This window comes from Panthera pardus, unplaced genomic scaffold (assembly GCF_024362965.1).
Source record: "Panthera pardus isolate Hobbes unplaced genomic scaffold, ASM2436296v1 HiC_scaffold_5, whole genome shotgun sequence".
In the NCBI taxonomy this organism is placed as follows: domain Eukaryota; kingdom Metazoa; phylum Chordata; class Mammalia; order Carnivora; family Felidae; genus Panthera; species Panthera pardus.
The window spans coordinates 3,308,285-3,328,522 of NW_026526980.1; the positions used below are offsets into that span (position 1 = coordinate 3,308,285).

The following is a 20,238-nucleotide window of genomic DNA, read 5'->3' on the forward strand; positions in this document are numbered from 1 at the left end:
CTCCTGCTTGTGATGAGAGAGTGACAGGCAGGATCTGAAGCTGGAATATTCTCTGGGCGGGGATAGTTCTCTGCTGGGATCTGGAGCTGGGTCATGGAGGAGTGCTGTCGGTGCAGCGGTTCTCAGCCCCACACTCAGATGTTTGCAACCAGAATTGCCGGGGAGGGGAGTGGGGGTGGGGCGGGCTGTCCTGGTGGCTGCATCTTGCAGGGGAGGCTGAGCACGGCTGAGCTGGAGGTCCAGTCCCTGCAAGGCTTGCACAGCCTCCCCCAACCCCAACCCCCCGGGGGGCCAGGGTGGATTGCTCACATAGGTGACCTTGAAAAGCCCCTCGTATGGAAACATACTCGCCTCTGCAGGGCCCAGAGTGGGGGCTGAGGGTCCCCGGGTGATAACTCATGCAGCATCGGGCGCTTGGGCAGGGGGGGCATGGCTAAAATACTGTTCTTGGGCTCTGCCCCTGACAGCCTGCTTCTTTCCAATTACCCTGGTGACTGCAGTGATAAATCCTGTCCGCCCAAGTCTGGATGCTGGGCACGCTGGGCCCTGCCTCCTCCCTTCTGAGTGGACCCTGGGCCTTCTTCCTTGCAGACCCTCCTGCCCCTGACTCTGTAGGACAGAGGAGCCAGGTGCCCTAATGCTTTGTTCTGGGCCAAATTGTGCCCCCCTCCCCCACCCCATTCATAGGCAGAAGTCCTAGCTCCCAGCACCTCCCAATGTGGCTGTCTGTTGAGGTGCGGTTTTCAGAGACGTGATTAAGTAACAAGAGATCACTAGGGTGGGCCCTAATTCAGTAGGATTGTTGTCCTTATGGGAAGAGGAAATGTGGGGACACCTGGGTGGCTCAGTCGGTTGAGCATTGCAACTCAGGTCCTGATCTTGCGGGTTCGTGAGTTCGAGCCCCACGTCCGGGGGCTGTGCTGACAGCTCAGATCCTGGAGCCTGCTTGAGATTCTCTGTCTCCCTCTCTCTCTGCTTGTTGCCCGCTCATACTCTCTCTTTCTCTCTCTCTCTGTCTCAAAAAGAAACAGAAACAAAAAAAAGAAGAGGAAATTTGGACATAGACACGTGTAGAAGGAGAATGTCATAGAAACATGCAGATGGCTGTCTGCCCACCACAGAGAGAGGCCACAGAAGAAACCAGCCTGCCTGACACCTTGCTCCTGGACTCCCAACCTCCAGGACTGTGACGGGACAGGAGAAATCCCTGTTGTTCAAGCTGCCAGGTCAGGGGCGGCCCGAGCCCGGTAAGTGGCACGTGCTCCCACCCGGCCCTGGGACCTTGGGGCCAGACCACGATGACGTAGCACTTGTTTGCAAGCTTTATTTCCTTGACCTCACGGCTGATTTTTCCACATGAAACCCTATGTCGCTCCTCAAATGTATAACAGAAAAGCGGGAGTGTTCTGGCTGTGCTGTTCAGCATCCTTATTCTCAACCCCCCCTGCAGCCCCGGGCGCTTTCCTTAGAGGACCCTGTAAACACCGCTGCACAGAAGAGTGCTACTCATTTTGCAGAATAGTAACTTCTGCAGAAAAACGTGAAATGTGTTACTTCTTTTCCTCTCGGTGCTGCTACATGCCTCATGGCTCCAGAGAATCAGTGCAGTCCAGAGTCAGCCGATGCCGTGTAGAGTGGAACGCTGGGTTTGCAGGCCCATGCCAGGGCTCAAGTCCCTCCTCTCCACTCCCTGGCCGAGTGCCATTTGAACAGGTCACCTGAGCTCTATGAGCCACGTTTTCTCCTCTGTAAAGCGGCACAAGGTGCTGAGATTGTGCGTGAGTCCAGAAGCCGCCTTGTAGAATAAACGTGAGTTTTGGAGTCAGTTCTGCGTTTGAACCCGGCTCTGCCGCCTCGTAGCTGTGTGGCCTTGGGTAAGTCGAGTGACCTCTCTGAGCTTCTTTCACGTGTCACAAAATATTCTTTAGATTTTTTTTTTTAATTACGTTTTTAATTTTGATTCCAGTATAGTTGACATACAGTGTTACATTAGTTTCAAGTGTACAATATAGTGATTCAACAATTCTATATATTTCTCAGTGCTCATCATAATAGATAAGGGTACTCTTTGGATTTTTAAAACAATCGAGAAATGTAAAAACCATACTTACAGGTGGTTGCACAATAACACAGCGGGCTAGATTTGGCCGGTGGGCTGTAGTTTGCTGACCCGCAGGTTAGACTGTGAAAGCCTCCAAAGCGCGAGCAATTTCCTTTATATTCTCAGCGGACTCCCTGTAGATCCAGCAAATGGCTGGTGAATGAGAACGTCTTGCTACCTCTTAGAGATAGTAATGTGGCTACTGGCTGGAGATATGAATGTGAACATGGCATGTTGCCGGTACAGAAGGTTGTTCTGGAAAGACAGAAGCCCCTTCCGGGGGGAATTTGCATCTTAGGAGAGAAGGCAGGGAGAGCTAACAACCTTGGAAGTTGCTGCAATTCTGGAGAAGCTGCCCTGGCTCCTCAGCCACTCCCCACTCAGCCAGCAGGGGGCGCTAGAGGACCGCTTTCCTCTGCGTGTCCGGGCAGCCAGGAAGCCTTGTCTGCGGCGCCCTGCCAGGAGGTGGGAGATGCTGGGGATGGCCCAGACGACCTCCGAGTGTCTTTTCTGCCCATTGAAGCTTGGCTTTTTTTTTTTTTTTTTTTTTTTTTTTTTTTTTTGTGCCGAGGAATCCACAGGGATGAACTTCCCGGAGCTGGCTGGCAGCCGTGAGTTCTGCAGGAGCAGCCCCCTGTCCCCAGAAATGCAATAAAATGAGAACACGTCTCATGTTGCAGGGGGCTGTCTGTCATCTTGGAGTTTCAATGTTTCAGAATCGCAGCGACCACAGCTTTTGGTGTGTATGTATGTGTTGATGGAGGGATTAGTGAGGCGGGCGGGGGGGGGGGTGCGGGGAATGGGGGGAAGCCAGGGCTTTCTTCAGATTACAGGCAGGCCCAGGAGACACATGGCAAACACCAGGCAGGAAGGAAACGGTCAGATTGGGCTGTTTTGGGTGCTGAGGACCCACAAATGACACTCTCTTAGTCTTGAAAACCTCAGAGAAAGCCGAGAGGTGAGACCATCTGAAAACTTCTAATGGCCGCCTGTGCTGGCTGGGCCCGTGTTGCATATGGTCTGTTCTGTGATTCTTCGTGTCCCTATTTTATAACAGGGAGAAAAGATCACAGGTCCATGGTGTTCAGCATGGTTTTCTCAGCAAGGATCCCGACCAGTAGGAGCTGCTCAGAAGTGTATGTCCTGCCCACCCCGCCCCTTCCAGGGCCCCCTGCATTAGACACTGCAGTTGGGGGCCAGCAGCTGACCCCTGACAAGCCCTCCAGGTGAGTGGGATGCATGCACCATGGGTGAGAATCACGGGTGACCTGTAGCTGTTTTCAGCCTTGGCTGCACATTGGAACCTCTTGGCTTTCAAGCCACAAGGGGACCACGCCTCAGACCCATTGCATCAGGCCCTCCAGGCTTGGGACCGGCACCTGTGGTTGATTCGAAGCCAGCCAAGGTCAAGCCCGGTGGTGCACTGGAAGGTGGTTTTGGGGTCAGCCAGACTCAAGTTCAAATCCCAGCTTTCTCACTTGCTGGCTGTTTGACCCTGGGCAAGGCACACCCCTTTCCTGGCCCCCAGGAAGTTTCCTGTGCTGGACTTTTGAAATCCTCTTTCCTGCCTGGCAGAATTTGTTTGAGGACTGAGCAAAGCGTCCTGTGTATGGAAGCACCTAGAACAAAACCTGGTGCCCCGAGGGAGTTCAGTACATGATGGTTCGTCTCTGCTCCCTTCTGTTGGACTCTGGGATTTTTCTAGAGCAGGGACCACATCCTAGTTTTCTTTGCATCCCCAGGGAATAATTCATCGCGTGTGCCCTGCACGGCTGGGAGAGAGCTGGGGAAGTGGGCATGTGAGAGGCTCAGCTACCAGATTTCTTCCCTTACAGCCCGGCTGCCATGGGCTAGGATCACCTTTCTCTGCATCGTCTTAACTAAGGTCAGCCCTGGTGTCTGTTCATACGACAAACGCTCGGTCCCCTTGACCTTCAGGAATCTATCCTGGTACAAACGAAATGGCCAGAATGTTAGGATATGTGTGCAAAGATATTTATTGGTGTGTCGTCTGCCCTGGCAATAATTGGAAACATTACTTTACCAATAGGTGAATAATAGAATCAATTCTGGCACATTCAGTATTATGGAACATCATGGGTCATTACGAAGAATTAGGTAGATCTCCCTGTATTGATCTGGGAGGCACACTATCTATTGCTCAGCAATAAAGCAACTTGCTGATTCATGCCTGTGACATGATTCCTTTTTTTTTTTTTCTTTTGAGGAAAAAGAGCCTCCATGTTATATGTGCATTTGTGTGTGTGGTACAGGGTTTGGAGGAGGGGGCAATAAAGATAAGCAGAGCATGGAAGAATATGAAGAATGTTACCTTGTAGGATTGCAGGCAGGGCTGAAACCCATTCACTCATTCGTTTCGTTCATGGTTTTGTTCAATTCATATTTATTTTAAAAAAAAGTTTAATGTTTATTTATTTAGAGAGAGAGCGCCAGCAGGGGAGGGGCAGAGAGAGAGGGAGACACAGAACCCAATGCAGGCTCCAGGCTCTGAGCTGTCAGCACAGAGCCTGAGGTGGGGCTCGAACTCATCGACTACGAGATCATGCCCTGAGCCAAAGTTGGATGCTTAACCCACCGAGCCACCCAGGCGCCCCTCACTTAATATTTATTTAGGGGCACTGCAGCTCTGGGGAAACGGCTCTGAACAAAACAGACCAAGTCCTTGCTTTCAGGCGGCTGGAGTGTGCTGGGACATTCCATTTGAGCCCCGTGAAGAGTGTCCCTTGGTCCTAGACACCCTAGGGTGGGGAGGGTCCCCCACGGAACTTGCATGTCAGCACAGGGAAGACGGGAGAACAGGTGTTAGGGGATGCAGATATTTTGGTGGGAAACCAGCGGTTCTGGAACTCTCTTGATTTGCTTACAGTGAGAATGCCCCCCCCCGCCCCCCACTGCAGCCGCCCCTAAGTTCCAATGGGCTGTCAGAGATTGAGGAGAGCGAGGGCTGAGCAATCCAAATGTCCCAAGAGTCAGCGGCCCAGTCTCGCTTTTGCTGAGTTGGCAGCAGGACCTAATTTGTTAATTAAGAGGCATTGAGAGCTGTCCTCGTGTTTTGATTAACCTGATGGCCTTCCCAGCACCACTTGGGTTCAGCTGTAGACGTTGCCGCAGCTTTTAATGAAATGATCTGGAGGGCCATTTGGAGGCACTTGCCATTATTAGGCAGCTCATCGAAACCGATAACTGAGCTGGCAGCTGAGCCGAGCCGGCCGGAGCCGTGCCCAACGAGCACTCGGGTCCTGGTTTTCAGGCCCCACGCTGCATCTTTCAGTCATGCTTGAGGGATCGCTGCTGGCCTTTTCGGCTTTCACCCGATTTGCTCTGCACCGGAAGTGCAGCCCGGAGACGGCTCATGAGCTCAGAGGCTGTGGCAGACGTGTTGGTGTCCTGCCCATGACCCCCTGGCCCCGGGGTCTGCCATCTGTGAGTACCTGTGACACCCTAGACTCTGTGCAGGGTTTCCCTCACTGGCCCGGGCGCGGCTGGAAGTGTGGGGGTTCATGTGGAGTTGACTCGTGTCCCCCACAAAGATGTTGAAGTCCTAACCCCCAGGAAATAGGCGCTTTGCAGATATCAAGCTAAGGTGAGGTCACTGGGGCGGGCCCTAACCCCGTATGACCGTGTACTTATAAAAGGGGGAAGTCTGGGGTCGCCCGGGTGGCTCAGTTGGTCAAGCGCCCAACTTTGGCTCAGGTCATGATCTGACGGTTCAAGGGTTTGAGCCCCACGTCGGGCTCTGTGCTGGCAGCTCAGAGCCTGGAGCCTGCTTCAGATTCTGTGTCTCCCTCTCTCTGCCTCTCCCCGGCTTGTGCTCAAAAATAAATAAACATTGGGGCGCCTGGGTGGCTCAGTCGGTTAAGCGGCCGACTTCAGCTCAGGTCACGATCTCGCGGTCCGTGAGTTCGAGCCCCGCATCGGGCTCTGGGCTGATGGCTCAGAGCCTGGAGCCTGCTTCTGATTCTGTGTCTCCCTCTGTCTCTGCCCCTCCCCTGTTCATGCTCTCTCTCTGTCTCAAAAATAAATAAACGTTAAAAAAAAAATTAAAAAAAAAATAAATAAACATTAAAAAAGGGGGGGCAGTTATCTGGACACAGAGGCGGACAGGAAAAATGCTGTTTGAACCAGGAGGCAGAGATCAGGATGATGCCCCCACCGGCCAGTGGACGCAAAAGATGCTAGCAAGCCCGCGAGGCCGGGACAGACACCCAGAGCAGATCCCCCTCCCAGCCTCAGAAGGACCCAGCCCTGTCCTCACCTTGAGTTCACACTTCCAGCATCCAGATTGGAAGACAGTAGATGTCTCTGGTTGAAGTGCTCGGTTTGTGGTGCTTCCTTACTGTGGCCACAGGAGACCAGTAGGGGAGTTCACACACTCCTGCCCCCACGGAACCTCCTTCCAGGAGGGGCAGACAGGAATTGGTGGACAAGTACCCTGGAGGGATGCTCTGCTTCCCCAAGAGCCCCCTGCTGTGGTGTGGGCCGAGGCCCACTTGCCCAGAGCAAGACCTGTTGACAGGCGTGTCCTGTATTGACCTCTGTCCTTCTTTTCCCGTCTCCTCCCTGTGTTTTCCTGGGATCATGTCCCAGATGAGCAACCTGCACCAGAATTTTCTTCTCAGAGTCTGCTTCTGAGACAGGCCTTGATAGTAGTACGCTCATGTGCACGCGTGTGTGTGCATGTGCGTGTGTGTGCACGCTGTGTGGTGGAAAGACGCCGTTCACAACCTCCCGTGTGCGGGAAAGGTAGCTCTGTGTTCCGATCCCTGCACGGCTGTGATCAGTGTCTTCCTGGAGGAGACAGAGCGGCAGGTCACGGGGCTGCTGGGCAGCGTGAGATCCCTCTACCCTATGCTCCCCTGTCCCCAGTTCTCTCTCTCCTGGGACGCTTGCCAGGACTGACGTCCTTGGTGCTATTGTGGCTGAGAGACGCTGGGGCACAGGCTTATTTGAATTTTGAAAACTACGTCGCTGTTATCCAAGTATATGAAAACAACAACATGGAAACATTTGGAGTCAAGATGCGCCTGGGTGGCCCAGTCGGTTGAGCGTCCGACTCTTGGTTCCAGCTCAGGTCATGATCTCACAGTTTGTGGGTTTGAGCCCCGCGTTGGGCTGCGTGCTGACAGAGCAGAGCCTGCTTGGGAATCTCTCTCTGCTGCCCCTCCCCGCTTATGTGCATGCGTGTGCACAGGCTCTCTCTCTCTCTCTCTCAAAATAAATAAATAAACGTAAAAAAAGGTGGAGGTGCCCTTCACCTTGTCTGTTGCTATTTCCTTTCTTGACTATTAACTGATTTGGATATAGATACCGTCACAGACAGATACAGGTACAGACAGATGCACCTGTAGGTAAGATATACACATAGAGACATACGTATGTGTGTGGATACAGGTTTGGATAAACACGTAGATATATCTGTAGGTATACATAGACGTAGGTAGTGTATTTAAAAAATATTTTTTTAGTTTGAAAGCGATAGGGAGGGAGTGAGCACAAGCAGGGGAGGGGCAGAGAAAGGGGGACAGAGAGAGAACCTGAAGCAGGCTTGGTGCTGACAGCAGAGAGCCTGATGCTTGGCTCAAGCTCACCAACTGCGAGATCATGACCTGAGCCAAAGTCAGACGCTCAGCCTACTGAGCCTAAGTGCCCTGGGAGAGAGAGTCTTAAGCAGGTTCCATGCTCAGCGCAGAGCCTGATGTGGGGCTTGATCCCACGGCCCTGGGATCATCATGATCTGAGACAAAATCAGGACTCTGACGCTCAACCGACTGAGCCACCCCAGCACCCCTAGGTAGTGTATTTTTAGATTTACATATCGTTGTGTTGTCTGCATGGTCCGGCGACTTTGCGTTATCGTTAGACGGTTGTCTTGGACGGTTTCTGAAACGCGAACATCTGTCCCCGCCTCATACTTTTCATCCAGTCCTCTGTTAATTGTCAGTTAAGTTGCTTCTATGTCTTCTGTGGCTCTTCCCTACAATGCTGCAACCATACACATTGTAACAAACACGGAGGTATTTTTGTATTTGTGCAAGGATTTCTGTAGAACAATTTCTTGGAAGTAGGATCCCCAAGTTCAAAGGGAAGCACACTTAAAATTTGGGGAGGCATTATCCAGTTGCCCTCCAAAAAGGTTGAACCAATTTTTGCTCCCGGAGTAATTTAATTTGAATATTAAAAAGGACTGTGACCTCATTTTTGTACTTTAAGCTGGTGAAGTGGGACAGATCCGTGACACGTAAATAGGTTATTACGGATCCAGCAGGCCTGAACCAGCTCCCACTCGGCAGTGCCTTGTTGTTTATTTCCACTGCGTGCACTTGAAAGAGAAAATAACCTGCCCTTCTTTAATATGTTTTATAATCTAAAATTCCTCTGAGAGATGGCAAGGCTTTCCAGCATGGCTGTGAAAAACACGCCCTGGGTAACGGCACGTGTGGAAGTCACGTGGAGCAGAGTCACTTCTGGCCCTTGTAGTCCTGCGGCTGGAAGCAGATCTGCTCCAGCTAGTGCCGTGTGCCTCTAGGGATGCTTGTTCAGCGGCAGTAGCTGGCTGATACAGAGCTTTTTTCCTGTGCTCTCCTGCACCTTCTATGTTTTACCCCATGATCTCTGTTACCAAGAGACATTATAACGATCTGCTTACTTCTCCAAGATCGCCACCAGACTGTTTCACCAGAAGGTTGGTGGTAGCCTGACTCTACATCACACGCCAGCGTCATTCCCCTCATTTCATCTCGTCACGTACCCATTGTATCCTCTGACATCATCACAGGAAGAAGCGTGAGGGCGGATCAGTTGGGTATTTTGAGAGAGACCACATTCACATAACTTAGCAGAGTACATTGTTATAACTGTTCTATTTTAGTATTAGGTATTTGTTGTTCATTTCTGTGCCTGATTTATGAATTTAACTTTATCGAAGGTATGTGTGTATAGGGAAAAAACATAGTATGTATAGGGTTCAGTGCTGTCTGCGGTTTGGGGTGTTCACTGGGGGTCCTGCAACGTATGCCCCGAGGATGGGCGGGATGGAGAGATAAATGAACGACAGAAAGAATCAGTGAGCTTAAGGTGCTCCCATGCCTTGGCTGTCCTGGATCTTCCCAAATACGTTTCTTTTTGAAGAATCGCTCTAATTTTGGCCAATTTTTATTATCCGCCAGAACCGACCATGCAGAAAACCCAAACCTTAGCTAACGCATACGTGCTCAGCGCTTGGTTTACGAAGCACTTCTTCCCCACTTTTGCTTTGCTTCGTGTTTACAACGCTCTGGTGTGAGGTATTGTTCCTCCCCCTTCCCTGGGAGGGCCCTGAGGATCAGATGGGCCGGGGCTTGCCCTCGGCTCCCTGGCTGGCAGGTGGCCTGGAGGAGGCTTGCACTTGGATCTGGTGCTGTCTCCAGGGTCTTCCCCCAGTGGGTCCCACCCGTCACCGAAATGACCCGGGGGTCCTTCTCCCAGAATGTGTGTGTGGTGTTTGAGTCTGGTCTTCTCTCCAAGAATGTGTCTTTTGTCCCCTGGGATCCAGGAGAACAGAGGGTTACTTTTTTATGGCCAGGAAAATATTAATGAAAAATGAACCATCGGTGAAATTAATTTCAAAGATTTATGCATTCCCCGTGACTAACAAGCCTGCACCTGTTCATTTGACACCTTTTAACAGCTCCCCGCTCACCCCCCTCCTTCCCAGCCTCTTAAAATTCTCCTCTTTCCCTGAAGGCACCTGGTTGGTGTGTCGAGCAGTGAGATAAATGTACAGTGGGATAGAGACACGACTTGTTAATTAAAAAGGCTGCTCTGCCGGTTCACAGTCAGGAAGAGATGAGCCGGACCGAGCAGCAGGGGATCCCGGTGGGGAGACGGCGGAGGGGTTGTTCTGGGCCGTGTAAACAGCCCCGGTGCAGTGGGACCAGAACAGACATTGAGGAGCTTTCCCTCTGAGCCCCCTCTGCCTGCCCACACTGGGTCACCCTTCCTCTGCGTGGTCGTGACAGAACGCTTGTTGAATAAACGTGCAGCAGGGGGTCACCCGTCCCCGTCGCCCCGCCCCCATCCATCGCGGGCCCCAGCATTTTTCTCTCCCTGCCCCTGCGCCTAGATCCTGTCGTGTTTCCTTGTGCGCTTTGATGGATGGACGCCTCTGAGAGACTGACTCGATGGGTCCTTTCTGGCTGGCAGCTCTCAGAGGTTGGAAGCTTGCATTTTGGACTTTGTCAAAAGCTACTCTGAAATCTAAAATTTGGGGAGCCCCCGGGTGGCTCAGTGGGTTAAGCGTCTGACTCTTGATTTCAGCTCAGGTCGTGATCTCATGGTTCGTGAGTTCAAGCCCTGCGTCAGGCTCTGCACTGCCAGTGTGGAGCCTGCTTGGGATTCTCTCTCTCTCTCTCTCTCTCTCTCTCTCTCTCTCTCTCTCTCCCTCTGTCTTCTCACCCTGCTCTCCTTCTCTCTTTCTCTTTCTCTTTCTCTCTCTCTCCCTCTGTCTTCTCCCCTGCTCTCTCTCCTCTCTCTCTTTCTCTCCCTCTCTCTTTCTCTCTCTCTCCCTCTGTCTTCTCCTCCCCTTGCTCTCTCTCTCTCTTTCTCTCTCTCTTTCTCTCTCTCTCTCTTCTTCTGTCTTCTCCTCCCGCCACTCTCTCTCTCTTTCTCTCTCTTTCTCTTTCTCTCTTTCCCTCTGTCTTCTTCCCCTACTCTCTCTCTCTCTCCCTCTGTCTTCTCTTCCCCCTGCTCTCTCTCTCTTTCTCTCTCTCTCTTCCTCTGTCTTCTCCTCCCCCCGCTCTCTCTCTCTTTCTCTCTCTCCCTCTGTCTTCTCCTCCTCCCGCTCTATCTCTCTCCCTTTCTCTCTCTCTCTTTCTCTCTCTCCCTCTGTCTTCCCCACTCTCTCTCTCTCCCTGTCTTCTCCCCCCTCTCTCTCTCTTTGTCTCTCTCCCTCTGTCTTCTCCTCCCCCCACCTATCTCTCTCTCTTTCTTTCTCTCTCCCTCTGTTTTCTCATCCCCCCGCTCTATCTCTCTCTCCCTCTGTCTTTTCCCCCCGCTCTCTCTCTTTCTCTCTCTCTCTTTTTCTCTCTCTCTTCTTCTCTCTTCTCCTCCCCCCTCTCTCTCTTTCTCTCTCTCTTCCTCTGTCTTATCCTCCCCCCGCTCTCTCTCTCTTTCTCTCTCTCTCTCTTTCTCTCTCTCTCTCTCTCTCTCCCTCTGTCTTCTCCTCCCCCCCCACTCTCTCTCTCTTTCTCACTCTCCCTCTGTCTTCTCCTCCCCTTGCTCTCTCTCTCTCAAAATTAAAAAAAAGAAAAGAAAAGAAAAGAAATCCAAATTTTCTATCTGTGACAACTGGGCTTTCTTTGGATGTGGCTCCATCTGTGACCAGTCAAATGTCTGCTTCATTCTCAGTCTCCTTCTCTCAGCAACATGAAAGTATTTCTAGAAATTTCTCATTTTCTAGCCTTTCAATGATCTTTTGCCTGAGGTTGATTACCCATCTCCTTCCTTAAGAGAAGGGTGCCTGGGTGGCTCAGCCGGTTAAGCATCTGACTTTGGCTCGGGCCATGATCTCATGGTTCCTGGGTTCGAGCCCCGTGTTGGGCTCTGTGCTGACAGCTTGGAGCCTGGAACCGGCTTTGGGTTTTGTGTCTCCCGCTCTTGGTGCCCCTCCCCCATTTGTGCCCTGTCTCTTTCTCTCCCCGAAATAAATAGACATTAAACATTTTTAAAAAAAATCTTAAGAGAGATCGAGGGATAACACATGTAGCGTGCATGCCTCCTAGTATGTGGCTGGGTGAATGTTTACGGATGTATACACCTGTGCAAGCACAGACCAGATCAGGATGGCCTATGGGATACTTCCCCCTTCCTCAGAAAGTTCCCTCAAGTGTGTAATTGAATGTGATAGAAGTCAGAAGAGTGGTTCTTTCTGGGGAAGAAGGTATTAACGCAAGTTTCTGAGACTTTTCGAGGTGCTGATTCAGTAAGTCCCAAAAACCTTAGTGAGAGGTCATTGTCAGGGGCTGCGATTTCTCCAATGTACATGGGTCATAGACCCTTCCCCTGGCAGGTACGATCTCCCATATGACCCAGGAACAACCCAGATGAGACAAGAGACAGAGCTGGGTTGGAATGTTATCTCTGTGAATAGGAGCCAAGTGAACTTCAAGTTTGCCTAAAGGGGCACCTTTTGGCTTTGGTCTCTATATATCCCACAACCTCCTCTCACATTTAAAGACTCTGAAGACCATGTTCTCAGGAGTCAGATTCTTGATGACACTGTGGTCAGCATCTGGACTCCTGATGCTTCCTTCTCTCTCAGAGAGAAGGATTTCATGTTTGCAATCTTAATCTCTTCATGCCAGAGGGCATTCTAGGTCTTTATCTTGGTGAATAAAGGCTATATATCTAGAAGGGAAGAGGAGTTAGCCGCCATGTCCTAGGACCAATGGAACAGACCAAAGGGATGTCTGAATGGCACATGTCTGGTCATTCAATCGAGTCTGCTAAATCCCTAGCAGGGAATGGAGGGTAGTTGAGAATTTTAAATATTGTTGCTGACTGGTGGGATTAATTTAGAAAGTCTTAGACTATTAGGTTTCTATAGTTTCTTTTTTTAAATTTTTAATGTTTATTTGAGAGAGAGAGAGAGAGACACAGACAGACAGAGTGTGAGTGGGGGAAGGCACAGAATCTGAAGCAGGCTCCAGGCTCTGAGCTGTCAGCACAGAGCCCAACATGGGGCTCGAACTCACGAACTGTGAGATCATGACCTGAGCAGAAGCTGGACGCTTAATTGACTGAGCCACCCAGGTGCTCTGGTTTCTGGAGTTTTAATACATGTTGCAGCCCTTAGATGTGGGGCAGGGAATCTGAAAAGAAAATGTGGAGGTGAGCAGGCAGGAAGGTGGGAAAGACCCTGGGATGGTCCCTTCTCTCTCTTCCCTGTGCATTCTGGAAACGTGCTCACATGGGGTTCTGTAACCAGCGAAGGACTGAGGGTTTGCTGCTGGGTGGTTTCCCTCTGTAAATACCCTCCTGCCTGGAGTCCCGTCGACCTCCTCCTCCCCAGTGCAGGTTTGCTCATGGCTGTTGCTCTTGGGTGTGGAGGCAGAACCAAGGATGTTGGTGACCTCCAGAGACCCCCAGGAGTTGGGGGACATCATCTCTGGTGTTGGGGGCCCTTCCTGGAGGAGCTGCAACCTGTTCCCACAGTGGGAAGGAGGACAGGCTTGCACAAGTTGGAATCCCAGCCCTGCCACGGACGAGCTGTACCACTAGGAAGGTGCTCAGCCTCTCTGGGCCTTATGTCCTTCATCCACAACATGGGACGGTGATGACAGCTGGACCTGTCACACGGTGTTGTTGCATGGCTGAAAGAAGCTAATGTGTGTGTCTGAGACCCAGTGAAGACTACGTTTCTGCTACTGTTATTTAGTTTAGGAATAACACAGACTCAGTTTCGATCCCCCATCCAGTGTTCCTCAGCTGTATGACCTTGGGCAAGTCCAGGAGAGCTTCGGTTTCTTCTGCTGAGAAGAGGGAGCAGTCCTGTAATCTCATAGGACTGCGGGAACAGTGAAAACATGACCACCACCATTAAGGACTGCACAGTGGGTACTCAAGAAATACTACTCCTCACCAAACACGTGATGGGCTGAGGTCTAAAATTGTGTCCAGAGGCCGTGTTTTGAACTAGAAATGCTTTTCCAATAGACACCAGGTTCCAGGGGCTCTTGGGTGGCTCAGTCCATTGAGCACCCGACTTCGGGCTCAGGTCATGATCTCGCAGTTTGTGAGTTTGAGCCCTGCATGAGGCTGTCTGCTGTCAGCGTGGAGCCTGATTGGGATCCTCTGTCTCCTTCTGTCTTTTCCCTTTCCCTGCTCATGCTCTCTCTCTGTCTCTCAGAAAGAAATAAAACATTAAAAAAAAAAAAAAAAGAAAGAAATCACTCTCCAGTGAACTGGTAGTGTCCCAAGATGGCCCGCTACATTCTGTTTCTAAGGTTGAGAACATTTGCGTTACGAAATATTTCAAATCTTCAGAAAAGTACAGGAAATAATATGACACGCGTGTACCCACCCTCTGGAGTGAACAGATGTCAACATTTTGTCATATTTGCTTCAGATCCCTCCTTTACAAGAAGAAGAAAAAAATATTCTAGTTCCAGCTCAGATGAGCTATTTAATCGAGAACGTAGCTGAATTTTGGTTCTGATGTGTGGTCTTTTGTGGGTACCGGGGTCGCCGGTATGAATACGTGAGTTCCCCGGCCTCTGTGAGCTCACACGTCAGTGAACAGTGAAGGTAACTTGAGAACAGAGAATTGTCCCACCCTGGGGACGTGTGATGCAGCGATGGAAAGCCCAAGAACCATGGTGGCGATGGGAGCACGGGTGGTCAGAAAAAGTTTCTTGAACAGAGCGCCATCCAAGTTGTGCTTTGGACAATGAAGTCGAATTTTGTTGGGTGCGTTAAGGGAGAAGTAGGCTTTCCAGGTGGAGGGAACAGCACTGGCAAAGTCACGGAGGCCAGATGTCCTGACTCTTTACACTGTGAGATGTATTGGTTTCCTGTGGCTTCCATAACAGATCAGCACAAGGCGAGTAGCTTAACAAAATGGAAATGTGTTGTCTCACAGTTTTGGAGGCAGGAAGTCCTAAATCGGGGTCAGCCAGGCCGTCTTCTTTCTGAAGGCTCTGGGAGAGCCCGTGTTTGCGTCTGGTGGTTCCTGGGAATCCCTGGGGCTCCTTGAGTTGCTTTATCTGCCTCACTCTGCTCTCTGCTTCCCCCACCACATGGCCACCTCCTCCCTGCCAGTCTGGTTCTCTCCTCTGCTCGTCTTAGGGGACACCACTCCAGCCCCCTCCACTATGACCTCATCTTAATTCGACTAATGACGTCTGCAACAACTCTGGGGCTCAAGGATTTTTCCCCCAGGATGTCTCTCTCCATATGGCGAGCGTGTGTGCATGTTTGTATATACACATGTACACACGCATGTGTGTGGGGCTGGAAACACGTATCTTGTAAGTTTTCCTTCTGCTCTGCTCTAAATGTCACTGCTGTAGTTTGTAGGCACAAGGAGGCATTTGTGGCCTGGCTAAGGGTCAAGAGCATGCATTCTGGCATTGATTTTTTTTAATGTTTGTTTATTTTTGAGAGACAGAGCGTGAGCACCTGGGTGGGGTAGGGGCAGAGAGAGAGAGAGAGAGAGAGAGAGAGAGACAGAGGGAGGGAGGGAGACCCAGAATCCAAAGCAGGCTCCAGGCTCTGAGCTGCCAGCGCAGAGCCCGATGCGGAGCTTGAATTCATGAACCGTGAAATCATGACCTGAGCCGAAGCTGGATGCTCAACCGACTGAGCCACCCAGGCGCCCCTGTATTGATTTTTGTTTCCTTTTATTTGCAATGATTTTTTTTTTTTTAAACAAAGAAAAATTTCCTCTGGATTTTGCCAAGCCAAGGAATCAAATGGATTATGGAACGTGTCTGAGGCTCGGTCCAGTTAATCCAATATTTCCAGGCATCTGGTAGGTGCCACATGATTAGGCTGTGGCTGGTTCCTTTGTGCCATTTTTAGGTGGCTGGTTGTTGAATATGGCAGGTGCCAGGAAGACCTAATTCATAAAAACGGGCTGGCGGTATGGTCTGAAAGTAAATGAATGCCAAGTGTGGGCAGATGGTTTCTGGAGCATTTATGGGTCTGAGACAGTGCACAGAAAAGGCAGTTGAATTTTGGGGTGTTGAAAGGAGCGTCTGGAACTGTCAGAACCCGAGGACCGGCTGGGGACGGCAGAATGCTCCAGGACGAGGTGCCAGCATACCCCTCATCGGCGTGGCGCCCTGGGGTTGACTGAGACGTTGATTTTGCACCCGTGACCCTTGGGCCCTGCAGCATCTCTGTGACGTAAGCAGTTGCAGATTTTATGGTTCACTCCAGGGATGAGAAAACCGAGACCCAGAGAGGTGATGTTGTGTAACGTCAGGGCTTCTCTAGATGAGTACGTGGGGGGGGGGGGGCGCTTGCCCCCCACCCCCCCTTTCCCACATCCTAATGGTGGCCTGGGCCTCTTTCTTCCAGTCTAGGAGGAGGTGTTGTTGTCTCAGGAAGGACTCACAGGGAGGACCCCTCTGGTCACAGGTTGGGGCGTTCCGGGGCTCCCTAGGCATCACATCTCATGCCTCTTTCCTGCCAGTCATCACGCCCTGCTCATGAGGCATTTCATTTATTCCCTCACCACCTCCTCATACCCCGTACTGCCTCCTTTCCTTAGTGGGGACCTGGAGGACTGTTCACTCCCACCCCCCACCTGCCAGGTGTGGTGCAGAGCACTTTATATCCCTTTTTACTTTTTTGTTTTATTTTTTTTTAATGTTCATTTATTTATTTTGAGAGAGAGAGAGAGAGAGACAGAGGAGAGAGAGAGAGAGAGAGAGAGAACATGCATGTGCCCAAGAAGGGGAGGGGCAGAGAGAGGGGGGAGAGAGAATCCCAGGTAGGCTCCACACCATCAGTACAGAGCCCAATGCGGGACTCAAACTCACGAACCTTGAGATCATGACCTGAGCTGAAATCAAGAGTTGGATGCTCAGCCGACTGAGCCACCCGGGCGCACCAGTATCCATTTTAAACTACATCACCAACAGGAGGGGACTGTTGCTGGTATTTGTAGATGGAGAGATTCGGGCAATGGGAGAAGTTGATTGTCCAAAGTCATTTAACTGGATTAGTGCGGCAGGGTAAGTAGGCTTAGTGTTGGCTGGGATAATTTCAGTGGCATAATTTCACTGGGCTCTGTAGAGTGATTCGGGCAAGGGGTGGTGGCCTGGAGGGAATGTGTGAGCCTGATGAGGGGGGTGGTTGGGGGATGGGCTCGGGACTGGCTGGTTTGCTCGTGGAATGTGTGTTCCAAGGTGAGTTGTTGGCTACCTTTAGGAATCAACTAACCCTGGGAGGGCCAGCCCCTTCTGAATCAGCAAGGCTCGAAGATGTCAAAACATCAAGAATATAGACTAAAAAAAAAGGCATGATTAATACCGAGCCCAATTCTTTTGAGCACGAAACCACTTCCTTTCTCCTGCACCCATCCATCCTTGTCAGAGACCAGGAGAGACTTCCTTGAGACTGAGAAGAAAGCAGCATCCTTTTTTTTTTTTTTTTCCTGCCTCTGAAGGATTATTTCCACGTTCCAGAGTTCGTGTGCTCTTTCTCTCTCTGCATCTTTCGCCTCTTGAAACCACTTCCTGTATCACATCCACGATGGCGTGGGACCGTGGCTGGGCCCAGACTGGGTGGTTGTCAGGTCTCTGGATAAAAAGCATTAACACACTGGCCAAAGGCACCATGACGATAATAGTGAACAGACACAGGATATTCAAACCTTGGACAGTTTGCCGCGTCTCTTTCCTAGGGCTGGAGCCCAGGCTGGGGATACTGCACTGTTAACTCTTACAGGTCGGCAGGGAGCAGGGCTCTGGGGATCAGAGACTATCTCCGCCCAGTGCTTGGAGGTGAACTCCAGGGGCTCTGTCTGCCCTGCTGTGGTTCCCCAGGAACTTGGCTACGGAAGTTTCGGCTGAGCTGCAGAGAAAGGGCAGAGAGGTCTATATCTGAGATGAGAGCCTGTGTTGGGAGCCTGTGTTCACATAAATCCTTGGTCTCCGTCTGGGAGTCGCGTAGTAATAACGAGAATAGTAGCTCACACTTATGGGGCTCTTGTGGAGCTAAGCACTCTCCATGCATCATCTCCTGAATTCTTACAGTGACTCTGTGTGGTGGGCATGAGTATTGTCTCCGCCGTACAGAGGAGGAGACCATGGAAGTAGCAATTAATTGGTGAAGCCATGATTCAGAATCAAGCAGGCCACGTGGGGGACCCACGCTCCGAATGCCATTTAACAGATGAAGAGTCAGGACTAAAAGGTTAAGTGACTTATTATCTGTCCTGCCAAAGCAGACACAGCGAGTGACTTATTAGTTCCTGAAGGTTCTCGACCTTCAGAATCACCAGGGGTGATTTTGCGCTCGTTCTTCCCGGCCCCCGGGACATTTGGCAATGTCAGGAGAAACTTTGGGGGGCAGGCAGGATGAGGGATACTAGCGGGTGGAGGCCAGGGGTCCCGCTAAGCATCTTACAGCACATAGGATGCTCCCACCACAAAGAATGGCCCAGCCACAAACAGCAATACTCTGCCTTCAGGTCACGTGCTTAGAGCCAAGCCAGGACCTGAGTTCTGGACTCCAGAGCCTTGGCACCGTGCCTGTCACGTGATTCCAAGCAAAGGTGGTCAGTTGGTACCCTCTGCTTGTGCCAGTATTGACTCTCCCAGGGAGACTCTCCTTCACCCCCTGCGCTCAGTTCCTCACTGGGGGTCTCTGTCCCAGTGCTCATCTGTTCGCTCTTCATTCTAGGAGCTTCTCCACTGGACAGTGGGCCTTTGAAGGGGAGGCTGGCATGAAGATGGTGATGGTAGTGAGATGTTGTGATGATTCTTCCTGGAAGGCGAGAGGGGAGCCTCTGGGCTGAGGATCCAGAGTGCAGAGGCCTCTATCAAGAGGAAGCAGAGCCCTCTTGGCTGTGGCTCGGGAGCTTTCCCCGCGTGTGACCTCCCTGGCTGTGGCTCGGGAGCTTTCCCCGTGTGTGACCTCCCTGTTGTGTTCCTTGCCCATCCTCAGACAGGTCAGACCTCGCCTTTTCCCCTAACTCAGGACTTGGTAGGCACAGCCCAGGGCTCATAGCCTGGAAAGCAACGTGTGTGAGCCTGGTTTAATTTTCCACCACGTTAATATTAACAGGAGACAGTTGGCTGTGGGTGCGGTTGTTGCGGGGGGTGGGGGGGGAGCACCCACGGAACACAGCGCTCACAGTTCAGAAAGGTGGGAGGGCAAGGCTCTTGGCCAGGCCTCTGCTTCCTCACCGTAGCCTCCAGTTTAACGCTCTGTAAGATGGGGGTGCTGGTTCGGAATATACCTCCCTCTCCCTTGTCCGTTCTACTCTGACATTTTATACCGGTCTTGCCCTCCACCGTCTAACGTGTGGGTGTCCGGGGATGAGTCGGTGGCAGGACGTAGGTCGGCCCCTTCTCGTGCCAGGGAACTCACCACCTTCTCGAGCAGCCCCTTCTTTGTGGGTGATGATAATAATAAGAGCACCATTTTGGGGCTGCTGGGTCCTCTGTGGCATGATTCCTCTTGGCTTCACGGTGATGCCTTGAGGGAGGTGTGACGAGGCTGATAAAAGTCAAGAAGTTTGCCCACGACTGCCCGACAAAGAAATGGCAGCACCGGGACTTTAACTCCAGCTTGTTTGAGTTTATTTAAAAAAAAATTTTTTTTTTAAACGTTTATTTATTTATTTATTTATTTTTTTAACGTTTTATTTATTTTTGAGACAGAGAGAGACAGAGCATGAACAGGGGAGGGGCAGAGAGAGAGGGAGACACAGAATCGGAAGCAGGCTCCAGGCTCCGAGCAGTCAGCACAGAGCCCGATGCGGGGCTCAAACTCACGGACTGTGAGATCATGACCTGAGCCGAAGTCGGACGCTTAACTGACTGAGCCACCCAGGCGCCCCCAGCTTGTTTGACTTTAAAGCCCTCGGTGTTTATTTAAGGGAATTAGCTGCGGGACACAGGTGCCCAGACGGGTACCAGATGGAGGGGAGGTGAGTCCCGGCCTCCTTGGAGAATGGCGTTGTCCCTGGTGGGTGGGTGACAGCAGAAGGGTGGAGAAGGCAGACCCTTGGTGTGACAGTACTGAGTAACCCTGATTGAGCACCTGCCATGTGCCGGGTACTGTGCTAAGCACTCTGTGGCCGCTCTGCTGTTTAATTTCTCCCACACCACCAGGAGGCAGGTACCGTTATTTCTGCCTTTGGTCTTAGCTTTCTGTGGCGACAGAAACCACACGCTCGGCGGCCTGGACAACACACAGTTATTATGATACGGTTCTGGAGGTCAGAAGTCCGAAATGTGTCCCTGGACTAAAACCAGGGTGTCAGCAGTGCTGTGCTCTGCTCGGAAATATTTGCCGAGATTCCTGCTACATAGTAAACAGAGATCCCTATTGCCATGGCGTTTATAGTCTGGAGAGAGGACACTAGACCAGGAGCCAAATAAATAAGCCAGTCATCTAGGAGG

General features: G+C 51.3%; 1 long non-coding RNA gene across 1 annotated transcript; it reads left to right on the plus strand.

The window, feature by feature from the left end:
- The first annotated feature begins 2,685 nt into the window (after positions 1-2,685).
- LOC109278449 (uncharacterized) lies at positions 2,686-4,308 on the plus strand. Its single transcript, XR_002085665.2, has 3 exons — positions 2,686-2,840; positions 3,159-3,327; positions 3,844-4,308. It is a non-coding gene; the product is annotated as an uncharacterized LOC109278449 (long non-coding RNA).
- Positions 4,309-20,238: the final 15,930 nt, after the last annotated feature.